The sequence below is a fragment of the Triticum urartu genome, chromosome 3 (assembly GCF_003073215.2).
Source record: "Triticum urartu cultivar G1812 chromosome 3, Tu2.1, whole genome shotgun sequence".
Lineage (NCBI taxonomy): Eukaryota > Viridiplantae > Streptophyta > Magnoliopsida > Poales > Poaceae > Triticum > Triticum urartu.
In genome coordinates, this window is record NC_053024.1 from 677027121 (window position 1) to 677044521 (window position 17401).

The following is a 17401-nucleotide window of genomic DNA, read 5'->3' on the forward strand; positions in this document are numbered from 1 at the left end:
TTCCTCACGACAGTCCTTGACCTTGTTCATTACAAGGAGGAATCTCGCCCAATAGTGATGTACTGTCTCTTGGGGCGCTTGCCTAACGTGGGAAAGATAGTTTGTATCTGGGTGGATGGGTGGATTTGAGTCCAGACCCAATCTGTGATCCCGGGGCAGGGGAGTTTCCGATCTTGGAAGTTCGGGCTCCGGGATATTGCCCTGCGGGTTCGGTATGCGGCCCGATTCAGGATTCAGGGTTAAGGCGGCGTCCTCCTACGAGCGCATATCCTGTTCGGACAGCTCGGGAATCCGTACATAGTTCATCCTCAGGATAGAGGGAGATTCGCCACATTGCTCCTCCACCACCGCTATTTGATGGGTGACCGGCGGAGAGTTAATCTCCCTTTGGTCGGGTTTAAGCCCGATCCGATCGTAGTCCATGGTGACTCCCAGAGCGGCAATGCGATCCAAGAGCTCGTTCAAAGAGGAGAGCTCCATTGGATCCATCTGCTCGGCAAATTTTGAGCCGATGTGGAGGCTATTTTCGACGACCCGAGAGGTCATCATCGGCGCAGCGGCCGAGCGGGCGGTCATGACGAAGCTGCCTAGTCGGAGAGTTTGGCCTACAGCCAGGGCTCCCCCAGATGTGGTCTTGTCCTTGACAACGAGGCGAGCCATCTTCCTTATGATGACGACATAGTGGAACTCTCAATGAAAGCACCAATGTCGATGTCAAAACTGGCGGATCTCGAGTACGGGGTCCCGAACTATGTGTCTAAGGCGGATGGTAACAAGAGGCAGGGGACACTATGTTTTACCCAGGTTCGGGCCCTCTTGATAGAGGTAAAACCCTACGTCCTGCTTGATTGTTCTTGACGATATGAGTATTACAAGATTAGATCTACCACGAGACCAGAGAGGCTAAACCCTAGAAGCTAGCCTATGGTATGATTGTCTGTTGTCCTACGAACTAAAACCCTCCGATTTATATAGACACCGGAGGGGGCTAGGGTTACACAAGGTCGGTTACAAAGGAGGAGATATCCATATCCGTATTTCCTAGCTTGCCTTCCACGCCAAGTAGAGTCCCATCCGGACACGAGATGAAGTCTTCAATCTTGTATCTTCGTGGTCCAACAGTTCGGTAAAAGGATATAGTCCGGCTGTCCGAAGACCCCCTAATCTAGGACTCCCTCAGTGATGGTGATACGATACCGGGGCAGTCCCCCAAGCTTGGCAGTTGCCAAGGGGAGTGCCCATACCCATGTGTTTATGTCTCTTTCTTCGGGGGTGGTGATGTGATATTCTTGGCGATGATTCCCCTCGGGATACGATTCTCTTCCTCGAGCTTATTGACTTGCTGCTTGAGGTCCATTATTTCCTTTCGGAGCTTGCCCATGATGGCTAAACCTCCTTTCACCCAAGGATGTTGCATAGCTGTGGGAGAACAAGTAACACTCTTTTTCATATTTTCATAAGAAAGAAATCTAACATTGGAAGGGATGACCGAGTTTGGAATAGCTGAGCTCTATAGTTCCCCCATCGTGAATCCAGCTCGGAAACGAGAAGTGACTTCTTCATCCTCCTCCATGGGATCTATCCTTTTCAAGTCAGCCTCCATCTCTTCCTCAGTTGATGGCCCAAAGTGGTCAGCATTGCTGTTTGCTCTTGGCCCCGGTGTCGGATGAGACACCCGACTCTCTCCGACTGACTCTTGAGAAAACATCTTGCTCTAAATCTGCAGCATAAAAATCTCGAAACAAAAACAGAAGATGTTTGTGTGGTATGGTGGTCAAAACCTTCGGGAGATTATATAATGATTTTCTACCAACCAAAACAAGTATCGTGCAAGAAAACGGAGTCCGGAGGGCACACAAGGTGCCCACGAGGCAGGGGGCGCGCCTAGGGGGGTAGGGCGCGCCCTCCACCCTCGTTGAAGCCTCGTGTCCTTTCCGGACTGCTTCTTATTTTGCTATTTTCTTAAATATTCCAAAACGGAGAAAAATTGCCATTAGACTGTTTTAGAGTCGGTTTACTTACCATGCCACGTACCTATTCCTTTTCGGAGTCTGAAACGTTCTGCAAAGTGTCCCTTATGTATTCCTCCGGGGTTACGGTTTCAATAACATTAGTTTCAACATTTATGGGATTACCTGAGATATAATGTTTGATTCTTTGACCGTTCACCACCCTCGGATTTGTTCCTTCGAAGTTGTTGATTTTTACGGCACCAGAACGATAGACCTCCTCGATAACGTAAGGACCTTCCCATTTAGAGAGGAGTTTGCCTGTAAAAAATCTTAAACGAGAGTTGTATAACAATACATAATCACCTACATTAAACTCACGTTTTTGTATCCTTTTATCATGCCATCTTTCAACTTTTTCTTTAAACAGTTTGGCATTCTCATAAGCCTGGGTTCTCCATTCATCAAGTGAGCTAATGTCAAAAAGCCTCTCCTCACTGGCAAGTTTGAAATCATAGTTGAGTTCTTTAATGGCCCAATATGCCTTATGTTCTAGTTCAAGAGGTAAGTGACATGCCTTTCCATAAACCATCTCATACGGAGACATAGCCATAGGATTTTTATATGCAGTTCTATAAGCATAATGCATCATCAAGTTTCTTGGACCAATTCTTTCTAGATCTATTAACAGTCTTTTTCAAAATTAATTTAAGCTCTCTATTACTCAGTTCTACTTGACCACTAGACTGTGGATGATATGGAGATACAATTCTATGATTAACATCATACTTAGCAAGTATTTTACGGAAAGCACCATGAATAAAATGTGAACCACCATCAGTCATTAAATATCTAGGGACTCCAAACCTCGGAAAAATAACTTCTTTAAGCATCTTAATAGAGGTGTTATGATCAGCACTACTAGTTGGAATAGCTTCTACCCACTTAGTAACGTAATCAACAGCAACTAAAATATGTGTATACCCATTAGAGGAAGGAAAAGGTCCCATATAATTAAAACCCCAAACATCAAATGGTTCAATAACAAGTGAATAATTCATAGGCATTTCTTGATGTCTACTAATATTACCAATTCTTTGACATTCATCACAAGACAAAACAAACTTACGGGCATCTTTGAAGAGAGTAGGCCAATAAAAACCGGATTGCAATACCTCGTGTGCAATTATGTCTCCAACATGGTGTCCTCCATAAGCCTCGGAGTGACACTTGCGTAGGATCTGTTCCTGTTCATGCTCAGGTACACAACGTCTAATAACACCATCTACTCCTTCTTTATAAAGATGTCGGTCATCCGAGAAGTAATGTCTTAAATCATAGAAGAACTTTTTACTTTGCTGGTATGTGAAACTAGGTGGTATAAACTTAGAAACAATATAATTAGCATAATCAGCATACCATGGAGCAGTATGGGAAGCATTTATGACAGCTAGTTGTTCATCAGGAAAGCTATCATCAATAGGTAGTGGGTCATCAAGAACATTCTCTAACCTAGACAAGTTGTCTGCAATGGGGTTCTCAGCTTGCTTTTTATCAAATAATATGCAAATCAAATTCTTGAAGCAAGAGAACACATCTAATAAGTCTAGGTTTAGCATCTTTCTTTTCCATAAAATATTTAATAGCAGCATGATCAGTGTGACCAGTTACTTTAGAATCAACAATGTAAGGTCTCAACTTATCACAAGAAAATACAACTGCTAAAAATTCTTTTTCAGTAGTAGCATAGTTTCTCTGGGCACTATCCAGAGTCTTACTAGCATATTGGATAGCATTTAATTTCTTAGCAACTCTTTGTCCTAGAACAACCCCTATAGCATAATCACTAGCATCACACATAATTTCAAATGGTAAATTCCAATCGGGAGGTTGAATAATAGGTGCAGAAAACAAAGCTTTCTTAAGTATTTCAAATGCTTCTACACAATCATCATCAAAGACAAATGGAACATCTTTTTGTAAGAGATTAATCAGAGGCCAAGAAATTTTAGAGAAGTCCTTAATGAACCTCCTATAAAAACCGGCATGACCAAGGAAGCTTCTTATACCTTTAATGTCCTTAGGCCACGACATCTTTTCAATAGCATCAATTTTAGCCTTATCAACTTCAATACCTCTTTCAGAAATTTTATGCCCCAAGATAATACCTTCATTAACCATAAAGTGGCACTTCTCCCAATTCAAGACAAGATTAGTTTCTTCACATCTCTGCAAAACTCGATCAAGGTTTCCTAAGCAATCATCAAAAGAAGTTCCGTAAATGGAGAAATCATCCATGAAAATCTCAACAATATTTTCACAAAAATCAGAGAATATAGCAGTCATACATCTTTGAAAAGTAGCAGGTGCATTGAATAAACCAAAAGGCATATGTCTATAAGCAAATGTACCAACAGGGCAAGTAAAAGTTGTCTTTTCTTGATCCTCTTTTAACACCGGTATTTGAGAGAAACCAGAATAACCATCTAGAAAGCAAAAATGTGTATGTTTGGATAATCTTTCTAGCATTTCATCAATAAAAGGTAAAGGGTAATGATCCTTGTTAGTAGCTTTATTTAATTTGCGGAAATCAATTACCATTCTATAACCTGTAACAATTCTTTGTGGGATCAGTTCATCTTTATCGTTAGGAACAACAGTGATACCTCCCTTCTTAGGGACACAATGGACAGGACTTACCTACTAACTATCAGCAACGGGATAAATTATACCTGTCTCCAGGAGCTTTAGTATTTGTTTTCTCACCACTTATTTCATTTTAGGATTTAACCGTCGTTGGTGATCAACAACTGGTTTCGCGTCTTTCTCCAATTTTATTTTGTGCTGGCATAGAGTGGGACTAATGCCCTTAAGATCATCAAGAGTATATCCGATAGCAGCACGGTGCTTCTTCAGAGCTTTCAATAATTTCTTTTCTTCATGCTCTGAAAGGTTAGGACTAATAATAACAGGATATATCTCTTTCTCATCAAGATAAGCATATTTAAGAGTATCAGGTAAAGGTTTAAGCTCAAACACGGGATCACCCTTGGGTGGAGGAGGATCCCCTAGAATTTCAACAGGAAAGTTATGTTTCAAAATAGGTCCTTGTTTAAAGAATACTTCATCTATTTTCCTTCTTTTATTCATAAACATATCATTTTCATGGTCTAGCAAATATTGTTCTAAAGGATCAGCAGGAGGCACGACAATAGAAGCAAGACCAATAATTTCATCTTTACTAGGCAATTCTTTATCATGGGGTTGTCTACGAAATTTAGCAAAATTAAACTCATGAGACATATCCCCCAAACCAATAGAAACAATATCTTTATTGCAGTCTATCATAGTATTAACAGTATTCAAGAAGTGTCTACCAAATATAATGGGACAAAAGTCATCTTGTGGGGAACCAAGAACAAGAAAATCAGCAGGATATTTAACTTTCCCACACAAGACTTCAACATCTCTAACAATCCCAACAGGTGAAATAGTATCTCTATTAGCAATCTTAATTGTAACATCAATTTCTTCTAACTCGGCATGTGCAATATCATGCATAATCTCTTTGTGTAAGGAATGAGGTATTGCACTTGCACTCTAGCACCCATATCACATAAGCCATGATAGCAATGATCTCTTATTTTAACGGAAATAATAGGCATGCCTACAATAGGTCTATGTTTACTTTTAGTATCGGGTCTAGCAATTCTAGCAGCTTCATCACAGAAGTAAATAACATGCCCATCAATGTTATCGGCCAAGAGATATTTAACCATAGCAACACTAGGTTCAACTTTAATTTGCTCAGAGCGAGTATGTGTTCTAGTATTACTCTTACGAACCACAGGTGAAGCTTTAGCATGATCCTTTATTCTAACAAGGAAAGGTGGTTTCCCAATATAAGCGGTAGGAACAACAGGATCATTATAAGTGATAGTTTTTTCTTCAACTTTAATAGGTGCAACTACTTTTACTTCAATGGGATGATTATATTTAAACCACTTCCCCTTAGGGAGATCAACATGAGTAGCAAAGGATTCACAGAAAGAAGCTACTATCTCAGAGTCGAGTCCATATTTACTGCTAAATTCATGAAAAGCATCGGTATCCATAAAAGATTTAACGCAATCAAACTTAGGTGTTATACCTGATTCCTTACCTTCGTCGAGATCCCAGTCTTCAGAGTTGTGTTTAATTATTTCCAATAAATCCCATTTGAATACAATAGTCTTCATCATAAAAGATCCAGTACAAGAAGTATCGAGCATGGAGCGATTACTGAGAGAAAGCCGAGCATAATTTTTTTGAATAATCATTTCTTTTGAGAGCTCATGATTGGGGAATGAATATAACATTGACTTAAGTCTCCCCCAAGCTTGAGCGATGCTTTCTACTTCATGAGGACAAAAATTATATATATATAATTACGATCACGATGAACAAGATGCATAGGATAAAACTTCTGATGAGATTCCAATTTCAATTGATTGTAGTTCCATGATCCCAAATCATCACATAGCCTAAACCATGTCAATGCCTCTCACTTCAAAGATAAAGGAAAGAACTTCTTCTTTATAACATCCTCGGGCATACCTGCAAGCTTAAATAATCCACAAACTTCATCCACATATATTAGGTGCAAATCGGGATGTAATGTTCCATCGCGTGTGAAAGGATTGGCTAGCAGTTTCTCTATCATACCCGAAGGAATTTGAAAGTAAACATTTTCAGTAGGTTCAGTAGGTTGAGTGGCAACTCTTTGCTCTACTGGCCGAGGTGAAGATACCCCGAACAAGCCCCTCAAAGGATTATGTTCCATAATAACAAGTGATAGTAAATTTCAGCACACTATATAAATTTTTCCTAACCAAATTCCCCCTACCAAAGGCGCTTCACTCCCCGGCAACGGCGCCAGAAAAGAGTCTTCATGGCCCACAAGTGTAGGGGATCTATCATAGCCTTTTCGATAAGTAAGAGTGTCGAACCCAACGAGGAGCAGAAGGAAATGATAAGCGGTTTTCAGCAAGGTATTTTCTGCAAGCACTGAAATTATCGGTAACAGATAGTTTTGTGATAAGGTAATTGGTAACGGGTAACAAGTAATAAAAGTAAATAAGGTGCAACAAGATGGACCAATCCTTTTTGTAGCAAAGGACAAGCCTGAACAAACTCTTATATGAAGGAAAGCGCTCCCGTGGACACATGGGAATTATCGTCAAGCTAGTTTTCATCACGCTCATATGATTCGCGTTCGGTACTTTGATAATTTGATATGTGGGTGGACCGGTGCTTGGGTACTGTCCTTCCTTGGACAAGCATCCCACATATGATTAACAACTATTGCAAGCATCCGCAAGTACAACAGAAGTATTAAGGTAAACCTAACCATAGCATGAAACATATGGATCCAAATCAGCCCCTTACAAAGCAACGCATAAACTAGGGTTTAAGCTTCTGTCAAACTAGCAACCCATCATCTACTTATTACTTCCCAATGCCTCCCTCTAGGCCCAAACAATGGTGAAGTGTCATGTAGTCGACGTTCACATGACACCACTAGAGGAGAGACAACATACATCTCATCAAAATATCGAACGAATACCAAATTCACATGACTACTTATAGCAAGACTTCTCCCATGTCCTCAGGAACAAACGTAACTACTCACAAGTCATATTCATGTTCATAATCAGAGGAGTATTAATATGCATAATAGATCTGAACATATGATCTTCCATCAAGTAAACCAACTAGCATCAACTACAAGGAGTAATCAACACTACTAGCAACCCACAGGTACCAATATGAGGTTTGGATACAAAGATTGGATACCAGAGATGAACTAGGGTTTGAGATGAGATGGTGCTCGTGAAGATGTTGATGGAGATTGACCCCCTCCCGATGAGAGGATCGTTCGTGATGACGACAGTGATGATTTCCCCCTCCCAGAGGGAAGTTTCCCCGGCAGAATAGCTCCGTCGGAGCCCTAGATTAGTTTCGCCAAGGTTCCGCCTCGTGGCGGCGGAGTTTCGTCCCGTAAGCTAGCTTATGATTTTTTTCCTCCACAAAATACTCCATATAGCCAAAGATGGGCATCAGAGGGCTGCCAGGGGGCCCACGAGGCAGGGGGCGGACCCGGGGGGTAGGGCACGCCCCCCCACCCTCGTGGATGGTGGGTGGCCCCCCTCTGGTACTTCTTTCGCCCAATATTTTTTATATATTCTGAAACATGCTCCCGTGAAGTTTCAGGACTTTTGGAGTTGTGCAGAATAGGTCTATAATATTTGCTCCTTTTCCAGCCGAGAATTCCAGCTGCCGGCATTCTCCCTCTTCATGTAAACCTTGTAGAATAAGAGAGAATATGCATAAGTATTGTGACATAATGTGTAATAACAGCCCATAATGCAATATATATCGATAGAAAAGCATGATGCAAAATGGACGTATCAATCTCCTTCGCCGCTCCGCTCGCTCTGGTGCTTCTCCGAGCTCGTCTACCCGCCCAGCGTGCTCACTGTGAGGCCACGGTCCAAACCCCCCTTTCAGTCTCATCGTTTGCACGCCGTAGTCACTGTTTCACCGACAACCAAGAACCGCTGCCACCTGAGCTCGCCGCCGTTGATGCTCCGGTGACCATTTGATCCTGGGCATGCGTCCAATGTACTTGCCACACCGCGTAGACGCTGTAGGTGCCAACCCCGCAATGCCACAGCCGTTGTAGCATCGACCCTGAGCTCGCCCGAGCTTCGGCAGCCGCCAAGGTCGCCGCTGTCGTCATCTCTGGCCACCCCGAGCCAACCACCACCACCACTCGACGTGGCTCACTCCCAGCTACGCGTAGATGCCCTCCGCCAGCCATTTGGTCGCCGGAGGAGGAATCCCAAGCCCCTCTGCCATCTCTGGCCTTGTCGGCGATGAGCCTCGGGTCAACTCCAGCGAGTTTGACCCGGGTTGACCTAGTTTGACTCCCCCTCCTGAGTCACTAACATGTGGGGCCAGCCCCTAACTAATTTCTAGATTAGTACTAATTAAAATAGGTTAGTTAGTTAGACACTGATATATGGGCCCCACCGGTCAGGTTTGACCTAGACCAGCCCGTTGACCTGCTGACATCACTGATATGTCATGCTGACGCAGTAAAGTTTTCTGGAATTAAAATAAATCAGAAATTATTTATAAATTTCAGAAAATACCCCAAACATCTAAAAATCATAGAAATTCAACCGTAACTCCAAATGAAATAATTTATATGTGAAAATTATTAGAAAAATCCAATCTATCCATTGGTACTGTTTTCATGCATGTTAAAGCAAGTTAAACCTGCTGATCAGGTCAAATCAATTAAATGGCATTTGAATATTAACATATGGAGTTTGAATTTGAACCTTGGGTTCAAACCAGCTTCATTTAACTTGTTGCTACTTGCATTAGCTCAATCAATGGCATATTGCTATGTCACATTCATGCATCATATTATTGCATTGCATTGATTGTGTTCCTTCTCTGTTGCCGGTGTTGTTCCCTCTTGGTAGAAGTGGTTCCCATGATGAGTTCGATGACACCGATGAAGAGCTATATCATCTTCAGAAGTGCCAGGCAAGCAAAACCCCCTTGTTCATTCCGATGCAATCCCACTCTCTCGCTTCTGCTCTCTTTTACTACATTAGGACAACAACGATACAACTGTTACTTGTTGCGGTAGTTGAACCCCTTCTCCCTTGCATGACCTGTCATTGCCACAGTAAATAGATGAAACCCACTAGCATGAGTAGGAGTTGTTTAAGCCCTGATGTGCCTACTCATTCATGCTTGTTTGTCATGCCTGCTACTGCATAGAGTTGAGTCAGGTCTGATTCATCGGGGATGAATTGGAAAGTGGTGAACATGTCCTACTGTCTATGAGCTAAGTGTGTGAACATGGTTTGGTAAAGGTAGCGGTGAGAGGCCATGTAGGAGTACATGGTGGGTTGTCTAATTGAAGCCGTCCTCAGGAACTAAGGTCTGTGTTTGTGATCCATGAACATCTACTACTACACGTTGGGCCCTGAAATATGACCCCGCTCGACTTATTGACCGCCCCTGTCCTCTGTCCATGAGTTGCAAGTAGTTTCTAGTGTTTGTAGTATGCTAGAGGCCGTGCGCAGCTCTGACCCGAGGGGTGTGCTGTGATGCGGTAGGCACGTGGCCGGGTATGCCGGGCGCCCGTTTGGTATCGCGGAACCTTGTACACATCGTTCGGGGCCGTATGTGGAAACCTCGGCCGGACTCCCTTTGGATGGAACCTGAATAGGCGATAAACCTGGAATAGAGACTTGTGTGGTCAGTCAAGTCGTGGTCTACACCCACATCGGCTTTCGCTTGAAGTCTGCCGAGCACATGTCGTGTGCAGACGCTAAGTGGTGGAAACATGTGTGAAGAAGTACACCCCTGCAGGGTTATAAATGATCTATTCAAATAGTCGCGTCCGCGGTAAAGGACCTCTGGGTTGCCTATATAGTTCATAGACAAGTGAAAGTGGATACTATAAAATGCGCAAGATAAGTGTGAGTGCTATGGATGGCGTTCTCGTAGGGAGACGGGAGCGGATCCATAGTGGTGTATTGATTGGTGAATATGTGGACTCGTGTGCGCCACGTCAAAAGAGTTACTTGCAGTCATAGTTCAGGATAGCCACCAAGTCAAAGCTGGCTTGCTGTAGTTAAACTCCACCACCCCCTTTGTTGATACTGATGCATATGTATCTAGTTCTGATGTAAGTCTTGTGATACGTCTCCGTCGTATCAACTTTTCCAAACACTTCTGCCCTTGTTTTGGACTCTAACTTGCATGATTTGAATGGAACTAACCCGGACTGATGTTGTTTTCAGCAGAATTACCATGGTGTTATTTATGTGCAGAAACAAACGTTCTCGGAATGACCTGAAACTTCACGGAGCAACTTTTTGGAAAATATAAAAAATACCTGCAAAAGATGAGGGCCAGGGGGGCCACCACCTGTCCACGAGGGTGGGGGCGCGCCTACCCCCCTAGGGCACGCCCCCTACCTCGTGGGCCCCCTGGTGCCTCTCCGACTCCAACTCCAACTCTATATATTGTGTTTTGGGGAGAAAAAAAATCAGAGAGACGGATTCATCGTGTTTTACGATACGGAGCCGCCGCCAAGCCCTAAAACCTCTTGGGAGGGCTGATCTGGAGTTCGTTCGGGGCTCCGGAGAGGGGAATCCGTCACCATCGTCATCATCAACCATCCTCCATCACCAATTTCATGATGCTCACCGCCGTGCGTGAGTAATTCCATCGTAGGCTTGCTGGACGGTGATGGGTTGGATGGGATCTATCATGTAATCGAGTTAGTTTTGTTAGGGTTTGATCCCTAGTATCCACTATGTTCTGAGATTGATGTTGCTATGACTTTGCTATGCTTAATGCTTGTCACTAGGCCCGAGTGCCATGATTTCAGATCTGAACCTATTATGTTTTCATCAATAAATGAGTGTTCTTGATCCTATCTTGCAAGTCTATAGTCACCTATTATGTGTTACGATCCGTTAACCCCGAAGTGACAATAATCGGGATACTTACCGGTGATGACCGTAGTTTGAGGAGTTCATGTATTCACTATGTGTTAATGCTTTGTTTCGGTACTCTATTAAAAGGAGGCCTTAATATCCCTTAGTTTCCGTAAGGACCCCGCTGCCACGGGAGGGTAGGACAAAAGATGTCATGCAAGTTCTTTTCCATAAGCACGTATGACTATATTCGGAATACATGCCACATTGATGAACTGGAGCTGGTTCTGTGTCACCCTAGGTTATGACTGTTACATGATGAACCGCATCCGGCATAATTCTCCATCACTGATCCATTGCCTACGAGCTTTCCATATATTGTTCTTCGCTTATTTACTTTCCCGTTGCTATTGCTATCATCACTACAAAATACCAAAAACACTACTTTTACTACCATTACCTTTTGCTACCGTTACCACTACTATCATATTACTTTGCTACTAAACACTTTGCTGCAGATACTAAGTTTCCAGGTGTGGTTGAATTGACAACTCAGCTGCTAATACTTGAGAATATTCTTTGGCTCCCCTTGTGTCGAATCAATAAATTTGGGTTGAATACTTTACCCTCGAAAACTGTTGCGATCCCCTATACTTGTGGGTTATCATCTTGCTGGGTACATTTGTACTCATGTTTGCTTAATTTATGTTTTTGCAAAGAGACTTCAGTCTCGCTAGTAGTTCCGCGTGGACTTCAACGTTTAGCTTGTTACCTCAGCTACGATCTTGTGTCCTCGGCAGGGTCGTGTAGATAGTCAGGCTTCTCAGCCTTTTTCAATTGTAGTTGTCTGTACTTAGACAAGTTAAGCTTTCACATGTGCTTGTTGCTTGTATGCTCTGTATGTTGGGTCATGAGACCCATGATTGTAATACTTGGCTCCTTGGAGCCTAATGAATAAATACTTTGAGTCGTAGAGTTTTGTTGTGATGCCATTTTGTATTTGCACATATCGAGCATATTGTGTGTATGTAATTGAAATGCTTGGTATGTGTGGGATCCGACAACCTAGTTGTTTATCCTTGGTAGCCTCTCTTATCGGGAATGTCTCCTAGTGCTTCCAATAAGCCATGGTAGCTTGCTACTGCTTCGGAACACTTTGGCTAGCCGGCATGTGTCCTTCTTCGTTCCCGTGTCTGTCCCTTCGGGGAAATATCACGTGGTGTCTACCGGAGTCTTGTTAGCCTCCTACACCTCGGATTCTCTGAAGTCATGTTAGCCCAGCTGCTACATCCCGGATTCACTCTCTGATGAACGACACGTTCGTTTTTAGGTCATGTATGCCTGTCCCTGTAAGTTAGTGCCACTTTGGGTTTACGACTAGTCATGTCGGCCCGATTTCTCTAGCATATGGATGCTAGCGACACTATCATATACGTGAGCCAAAAGGCGCAAACGGTCCCGGGCCAGGTAACGTGGCACCCGTGGGAATACCGTGCATGAGGCCGCAAAGTGATATGATGTGTTACATGCTACTCCCTCTGTTCCAAATTACTCGTCGTGGTTTTAGTTCAACCACGACGAGTAATTTGGAACAGAGGGAGTAGATCGGTGTGACTTAGGATCGGGGTCCTGACACTATATAAAACCATATGCCTTGATCACACTATCAAAGCATATATTCCAACTCCGAGATGCTTGCACCAGTCCATAAATGGATCACTGGAGCTTGCACACTTTGTTAGCACCTTTTGGATCGACAAAACTGTCTAGTTGCATCATTTACCACTCTTCTTTAAGATGTCCATTAAGGAATGCAGTTTTGATATCCATTTGCCAAATTTCATAATCATAAAATGCGGCAATTGCTAACATGATTCGGACGGACTTAAGCATCGCTACGGGTGAGAGGGTCTCATCGTAGTCAACTCCTTGAACTTGTCGAAAACCTTTCGCAACAAGTCGAGCTTTGTAGATAGTAACATTACCATTAGTGTTAGTCTTGTTCTTGAAGATCCATTTATTCTCTATGGCTTGCCGATCATCGGGCAAGTCAACCAAAGTCCATACTTTGTTCTCATACATGGTTCCCATCTCAGATTTCGTGGCCTCAAGCCATTTTGCGGAATCTGGGCTCGTCATCACTTCCTCATAGTTCGTAGGTTCATCATGGTCAAGTAACATGACCTCCAGAATAGGATTACCGTACCACTCTGGTGCAGATCTTACTCTGGTTGACCTATGAGGTTCATAGTAACTTGATCAGAAGTTTCATGATCATCATCATTAGCTTCCTCACTAATTGGTGTAGGAATCATTGGAACTGATTTCTGTGATGAACTACTTTCCAACAAGGGAGAAGGTACAATTACCTCATCAAGTTCTACTTTCCTCCCACTCACTTATTTCGAGAGAAACTCCTTCTTTGGAAAGGATCCATTCTTAGCAACAAAGATCTTGCCTTCGGATCTGTGATAGAAGGTGTACCCAACAGTTTATTTTGGGTATCCTATGAAGACACACTTCTCCAATTTGGGTTTGAGCTTATCAGGCTAAAACTTTTTCACATAAGCATCGCAACCCCAAACTTAAAGAAACAACAACTTAGGTTTCTTGCTAAACCACAGTTCATAAGGTGTCATCTTAACGGATTTTTAAACGGTGCCCTATTTGACGTGAATGCAGCTGTCTCTAATGCATAACCCCAAAACGATAGTGGTAGATCAGTAAGAGACATCATAGATCGCACCATATCTAATAAAGTACGATTATGACATTCGGACACGCCATTACACTATGGTGTTCTAGGTGGCGTGAGTTGCGAAACTATTCGACATTGTTTCAACTGAAGGCCAAACTCGTAACCCAAATATTTTGTTTCCGCGACCAGATTGTAGAAACTGTTTTTCTTGTTATGATGATTCTCTACTTCACTCTAAAATTCTTTGAACATTTCAAATGTTTCAGACTTGTATTTCATTAAGTAGATATACTCATATCTACTCAAATCATCTGTGAATGCCAAAAAATAACGATACTCGCTGCGAGCCTCAACACTCATCGGACCACATACATCGGCATGTATTATTTCCAATAAGTCAGTGGCTTGCTCCATTGTTCCGGAGAACGGAGTCTTGGTCATCTTACCCATGAGGCATGGTTTGCAAGCATCAAATGATTCATAATCAAGTGATTCCAAAAGTCCATCCGCATGGAGTTTCTTCATGCGCTTTACACCAATATGACCTAAATGGTTGCCGGATCATGGGTTCCGGCAAAACCCTTGAGGTTCAAACACTGGGGTGCGCGCGAAGGTTTTCTCCCTATCGATCCACGCCCTAGCTCGCTAAGATCTCGCGGATGAACTCGACGAGCTCACAAGACAAAGACACAAGATTTATACTGGTTCGGGCCACCATTGTGGTGTAATACCCTACTACAGTGTGGTGGTGGATTGCCTCTTGGGATGATGATGAACAGTACAAGGGGAAGAACAGCCTCATGAGGTTGAGGTGTTCTTGTGCTTGGCGAACTTGTGTGGGTGAGATGCCTCTAAATGAGTTCTCTCTCTTGTCTCCCCGAATGAGTCCCCTTTCTACTGTGGTGGCTAGTTCTACTTATATAGGCCCTGATCCTCTACCCAAATATTGAGCGGGAAGGGAGCCAACAACGGCCAATTTGAAAGGGGACAGCTAGTACAACTTAGCCTGACAAAAGTAGTCTTCGCCTGCAAAAGGCTCTGGTGGTGACGCCGTCTTGGGCTCCATGGTGACCTCCGTCTTGCCGTCCTGCTAGTCTTGGTCTCGTTGCACCGATATGGAAACCTTTGCTTGATGCCTCGGCACTCCACTCCCGCGCTTGGCCCCTTGGCACCAAAAAGGAAGCAAGGACACTGCGCGCGCTGGCGCCCGCCTGGTCTCGATCGTCATGGCTCACGTCATGAGCACCTCGCGAGGTTTGCCTTGCCTTGATCTCTCCGCCCCTCGTGAGCCTGCCTGGCGAGGCCGCTCCTGAGGAGGTCTTGCGTCGTCCGCCTCGCGAGGGTCTTGAATACCTCGTCGATGAAGATGGGCCGTACAGACCTGCTAGCTCAGCCACGCCATGGGCCGCAGGCAGGCAAGTCTGGGGACCCCCATTCCCAGAATGCCGACAGTAGCCCCCGGGCCCAAGGCGCGCTCGGGCTTGGCTTCGGGGCGAAGCCAAAGGTCAAGCATTGAGCGTCGAGGGCCCCAAAAGCCTGCGGCCTCGGTTGACGTGTGGCGGTTGATTGGAAATGGGCGTCTTCGCTTCCCCACGCTGCCTTGGAATCTGCCTGGCTATGCGGCCCCCGCAACCTACATAGTTATTCTCCCATCGCCTACATCTTGCTTCCCCAGTCCCTCTGCTTCCTCGAGACTCTGCTCCTCCTCTCCAATCTGACCTGGACTCCGCTTGCTTCATCGCCATGGCGCCGAAACAAGCAGACAAGGGGAAGAAGCCTCTGTCTTTGTCGGGTGCGCCTCCAACCGCCGAGCCTGCAGTCAGCCGATCGTTGGTGCTCAATGATGAGGCCATGGACAAGGTGTGTCCCATGCTTGCCACCAGTTTCAACGAGTGGGGGAGATAGTGGCTTGGCCTACGTCTCGCACTCGCATTGCTCGGGCGTTCACCGAGGTACCAATCTTCATCGACACCCTTTGGGCAGACCTGATTCCCCCTTTCTCCACCTTCTTCAACGCGGTGCTTGAACATTACCAGATCCATATGCTGCATCGCGACCCCCAATCCGTGACTATCTGAAAGTGCAACTATCCCTAGGTGGTTTTGGTAATTCATAACAACATATAGCTCATTGAGCTAATGCTATCCCAAGATGATTATTTCAGGAAAGCTCAATGATTGGCATGGCATGGATGTGAAAGTGGAACCCTCAAAATGCTAAGGACAAAGGATTGGCTCAAGCTCAAAAGCTCAAGACTCTTCATTTTATATTTTAGTGATCCAAGATCACCATTGAGTCTTTAGGAAAAGCCAATACTATCAAGGAGGGATGAGGTGTTGCTTAATGAGCCTCTTGCTTCATGTGCTTAGTGATATGCTCCAAAACCCTCAACTACTTTCCCATATCCACATATGACCTAAACCCTAAGCCAAACTCGGTCCTACCGATTCTTCCTATCCGGCGCCACCGAGTTTCACTTGTCATAAGCCACTGCCAAACCCTAGCAATTCGGTTCTACCGATAGGGATCTCGGTCTCACCGAGATGGGATTGCAAACTCTCTGTTTCCCTTTCGTAACTTTTCGGTCTCACCGAAAGAGCGGATCGGTCCCACCGAGATTGCAATGTAAATTCAGTGTTTCCTTTTTGTAACTTTTCGGTCTCACCGAAAGAGCAAATCGGTCCCACCGAGTTTGCCTGACCAACTCTCTGGTTAGCTAATTACCAAATTCTGTCTCACCGAGTTTGTGCAATCGGTCTCACCGAGATTACGTTATGCCCAAACCCTAACCATATCGGTCCTACCGAGTTGCATGTCAGTCCCACCGAAAATCTCTAACGGTCACTAGGTTTACATTTTCGGTCCGACCGAGTTTGTTGATTCGGTCCCACCAAGATTGGAAAACTGTGTGTAACGGTTGGATTTTGTGTGGAGGCTATAAATACCCCTCCACCTCCTCTTCATTCGTTGAGAGAGCCATCAGAACACATACACAATTCCAACTCATATGTTCTGAGAGAGAACCACCTACTCATGTGTTGAGACCAAGATATTCCATTCCTACCATATGAATCTTGATCTCTAGCCTTCCCCAAGTTGCTTTCCACTCAAATCTTCTTTCCACAAAATCCAAATCCTATGAGAGAGAGTTGAGTGTTGGGGAGACTATCATTTGAAGCACAAGAGCAAGGAGTTCATTACCTACACACCATTTGTTACTTCTTGGAGAGTGGTGTCTCCTA